This window comes from Rhododendron vialii, chromosome 6a, assembly GCF_030253575.1.
Source record: "Rhododendron vialii isolate Sample 1 chromosome 6a, ASM3025357v1".
NCBI lineage: Eukaryota > Viridiplantae > Streptophyta > Magnoliopsida > Ericales > Ericaceae > Rhododendron > Rhododendron vialii.
The window spans coordinates 8,822,774-8,827,881 of record NC_080562.1 but is presented as its reverse complement, the minus strand read 5'-3'; positions in this window follow the sequence as shown (position 1 = coordinate 8,827,881).

The window sequence follows — 5,108 nt, the reverse complement described above, 5'->3', positions numbered from 1 at the left end:
AAAAAAAACATTTTAACCTGCAAATGGATATGGAAACATCACAAACAAATCATAAGGGAGGGGCTACTAGGAGATTCTAATTTCTGACGCAATAAATTTGTATCAAGTGTCTAGCTATCAATTATTATTTGAAGAACAATAGTTGTTATTATCTTTAATCAACAAAGGAGCAGTGATTCTTTTGTTAATCTTTCGTTTAAACGTCTACCAATAATCATTCGTGTCGAAGAGAAAATTGGAAGAGTATAAAAATGAGCTGAATTTTAAAAATTCAAAAAAAAAAAAAAAGAGGACAAAAGGACATTAACATGTCTTTCCTTTCAATAAATTTACGTCTTTGGAGAATTTTTATTTTTTGTTTGGCCATAATTTTTTATGTTTAATATTTTTCTTGTCAAAATGAATGATTAATTTTTAAAAAAAACTTCAACACAAATTTAAAAAAAAACACAAAGTATCATTTTTTTCCAATACTGTATACATTGGTAGGGGTTGATGGCATGCTCGTAGATTAGTCTACAAAGGATTTCAGAAGCTATCAAATCCATAATCCTGAATCTCAAACGCCCATGACAGAGCGGATTGGGAGACGCTACCAAGCCCATGCTTGGCAGCAGTGCCGAGCGCATCTGAAACGTCCATCTCTACGATCAATGGTTCGGATTAAAAATAATTTTTTTCAAAAAAGAATGTAACCTTAAAAAAATAATTTTTTAATTTGGACCTTCTGCATAGGGAGGATTAGGAGATGACAACTCGACTAGAACCCATGGGCAAAGTACTATAATTGACATCTATAAAATGATACTAGTCCTACTCCCATGTGATATCAACATCAAGGGATGTGAAGTACTCCTCCTAATATTATCATAGTTTTACTACCATATATGAAGAAGAAGTCACCCCTCAAAGGAGAAGTCACCCCCACAAAGGAGAAGAGCATATTATTGTGATGACTAATCATTTTGTGAACCTCCTCCTCTCCTCCTATTATCATAGAGATGCGAACAAAATTGGTTGGCCCACCACTATCACATCATTTGAAAGACTCCCACCATCTGCTCCCTCCTCCTCCTCCACAATACTACTTCTACTCCCTACTACTACTACTACTATGATAGGACCATTGTTGGATCCAATCACCCATTCACCCCTTCCCAAAAACAACAGTCACCACCTCTCTCCAGCCTCACATACGAGACATATATGGGTTCCCACGCGGACCCCAACCTCACATGACCGCATAGTATGCTGGACTCCTGCCCTAAATCACATAATTCACATGTGAGAGTGCGGAAGTACTGGCGTGAAAAAATGGATTTGAAACACTTGTCAACCTACTAAAATTTGCAAAAGCGAGGATTGAAAGCGCGAATACAAGACATTTTAAAGATTATAAGGCTCCTTCCGCACTATACCCTTAAATTTAACCTGTATTTTCATCACATGCATGTTTCACTCAAACAATAGTTTTATATATTCACCCAACTTTTTTTTTTCTTTCTAAACATGTACTTACCCAACTTACTTTGAAATTATCTTGAAAAGGCTAATTAATGCTCCAGATTCAACAATTTTTTTTTTTTGAGATAATTTCGCAATAAAATTTCTGAGTATGTAGCGTTACTCTGCGGCAAAACAACAGTAACGTCAATAGTTATACCCATGGTGAGATTTTGTGGTAGATTGTGCAGTGGTTTTTAATTACTCCAGAAGTCTACGGCAACACTGGTTCTGTGTAGCGAAGCCAGTCCAGTGTTGTTTATGGTTTCGAGGAGTCTTTATAAGGGAGAAATAGGCGTGCATACGGATAGTATATAGTACTACCAATTAAGGAGAGAGAGAGAGAGAGAGAGAGAGAGAGATCTGTCGACCTAATAAGCCAGTCCAGGGTTGTTTATGGTTTCTAGGAGTCTTAGTTCTCAATCATCGCTTTACAACTTTTTATTCGATCTTAATCTTTGCTCTCGCAATTTTAATGGCATATCATCAATTTTCTCAAGACATGCTCAAACCTTGGTCACATAATCGGAAGCGGATCTAGTCTATTTGCTCTGGACCAGTTCGGTCCATTTGGTGCTATCATATCCTTCGAAAACATGCAGTGTCATTACCGCACGATCTCATTTACATAATTTAGGGTGTTCAAAATAAAATAAATTGGGCTCTAGGGACTAGCATTTGTTAATTCTTAGAGCTATTGTATTACTAACAAAGAATAAAATTTAAACTTTTAACCAAGTTTTTGATTCCTTAATGCAAAAAGTTGGTATTCAAAATTTTTTTTCATGGACCGATAAAATATTAGTGTTCAAAGCTTCCTCGATGATTAATTGATATACATGAAACATAAAAACTTATGCAAATAAGAAAGATTAATTCAGAAATACAAGAAGGTAAATATGAATTTGGGGTCGGACCGCAATAGGGATTTCTAAATCCCCTGGCCCCAGTGTATGTGGATGGCATGCCCTTAACCCAACCGAAAATCAGAATAATCTAGGTGCACTTTTAAGCCGGCCTGGACAACCCTTACGTTGAAAAAAGAAAGATATATATCCTATGAAGCACAAAAAAAAATCATTGGAAAAAAAAAGGACGGGGGCGCTTTTGTAGCTCCACCACCACACATAATCTGCCAGTAGGGACGTTAGTCATGTTTCTTAATTTTCACTCTACTCTCGCGCTCTCAATTATTTTTTTAGAATATTATTAGTGTCAGATGGTTTTGAAAAACGCTATTATGCTCGCCCAATACGCTCTCAATATAAAATACGTACTTTTGGCCTCTACCAGTACCACACATTATCATGAGACACATGACTAGGTGTATGACACAAATATGAATGTGTGGTAGCGGAATATCTTAGAGAGCACATGGCGGTACTTCAGAGATTAATCACTCCTGATTATGTGAGTTAGGTGTCAACATCCAAGATGGAATCATGAGTTAGCCCATGTTTTTAACTAACAATTTTGGGCAACAAGTTAATAAATTATAATATTTTAATTTATTGTTCATACTAAATAACAATTTATTGTTTAATCAAAATAATTTGATATTTGCCAATAATTAATTGGTTAGTTGAATAACTTAATATTTTTCAGCAACTTATTAGTAGTAGCTAGAGAAAACAACTAATGACTTGTCGACAACAAGTTCTCTCTCAAAATTTATTGTCTACCGAAAATGCCCCTTAATATTGTGACAAGATGGAAAGGTGGAGCCCATGAGAATCAAAAGTAGAAAAGAAAGAGTGGTGGGGTGGGGGTGGGGGTGGGGGTGGGGGTGGGTGATGGGGACTGACAGATAGTGTAAATGATGTGTGTGGTTTGTGTGCATTGGGAAACAGCTCCCGCGATGTTTTCGCGCGCCCTTCCTGCCTGACCCCTCCCTGCCCCATTTTGCACCAACTCCATTACCATACTCTCTGCAGTGCACAAACATACATAAATACAATTATATTTTCATCTGTATTTTTCCTTCTGGAATTAGTACTACTCCACTGTTAGATGAAATTTCATATCTTGTGAGATACCAGGGTTCGAGTCCGATTGTAGGTGGTTTGTGGGTTTAGGGCTATGGATAGCCTGTAAACCACATGTGGATTAACTTACTAACTTTTCACACTAACCCCCGTTGATGTATACAATATTAGAAAAAAACAAACAAATTACTAATTACTCCGTCCCCATTCTTTAGTCCCAATTATCACCTTTTGTTGTCCCAAATTATTTGTTCCACTTTAGAACTAAATGGCTAAAAGTCAAGGAATTTCCCATTTTATCCTTCCTAAAAATCAGTTCTGCTAACAAAAAAGGGGGATTCAAGGGAAAAATTGGAAAATCAAATAATCAAATATGCAGTTATTATGTCTCCTTATTAAGTTAGAATCCCAAACAGAGACTAAAGAATGGGGACGAACGGATTATACAACAAATCGCGAGTACCACTATTTGCGTTAGGCTCAATGTCTGAGTATGGGTGAAAGATATCGGCTGCCGAGTGTTTTTCCTGTTGACAATGGGTAAATGATTAATTTAATTTTGTCCAAAATATTTGTAATAAATTAACTCCGTTATGCAAGTGTTGTTGGTCGGCAATTAATATAATATTTAAAAAAAAGAAAAGAAAGAAGAACAACCCTTTGTGAATAAATAGTTCTCAAATCCGTCTAATCATGACTTCTTCTGCTTTTCATTAGTTAATAATTGTCGCAACTGTTTTTCTGCAGTATTTTACTCCAATCAAATTCTGGATCCTTCCCTACAAATTTAATTCAATTCAAGCAGCCACAGCATTTTATTACTCCTCCGTCCGAATTTAATGGTCTTTTTTGGAGTTCGTACTATTTTTCAATTGATTATATATTATAATTTATAATAATTTATGTAATTTTTAAAACATTGACTTGTAGAATGAATTGAGATCTTTGAAACAAAATCTATATTGGATATAAAATTAATTACCGATTTAAAGATACAACTCATTTTTTATCCAGTTAAAATTAAATGAGTGACTATTAAATCCGAACCGAGGAAATATAATTTAATGGATCTGCATTATCAACTTTTCCGGCACTAATTACACTTATTGGTTGAAGACTTTAGTTCACTGTCTCTATCATTCTTTTCCTTGTTTTGTTATTTCTGTACAAGCAAGTTCAGTTCTTGGCCACAAATGTGGCAAACAAATTAACCAATGGGTTCGGTTTAAGATCATGAAATCCATACATTAGTGGTCCACATTAGATTGATGAATATTGTTGATGAATTAATTGAAACTACTGATCCAGTCCAAGGGGTAATAATTACCTTTGGAATTGGTAAAGTGTTTTGTTAGATTCTCTCTGTTGTGACTTTGGGGGTTCGGTTGATTTTTAGTGGGTTTTCAAAACGGAGACATTATCGGTACAGATAAACATGTACCGCAGCCGCATACAACAGGGTTTTGCTCCCGTCTTGAGTTCAACAAAGATGATCGGAGTCATTTATTTTGTTTAAAATGTTTAGTTTATGGTCTCTATGAAAAATCAGCTCAACCGGATGTTGGTAAGGATGCTTACGAAACATCCAATTTTGTTTTAGAATTTAGGCCAAACATCCAA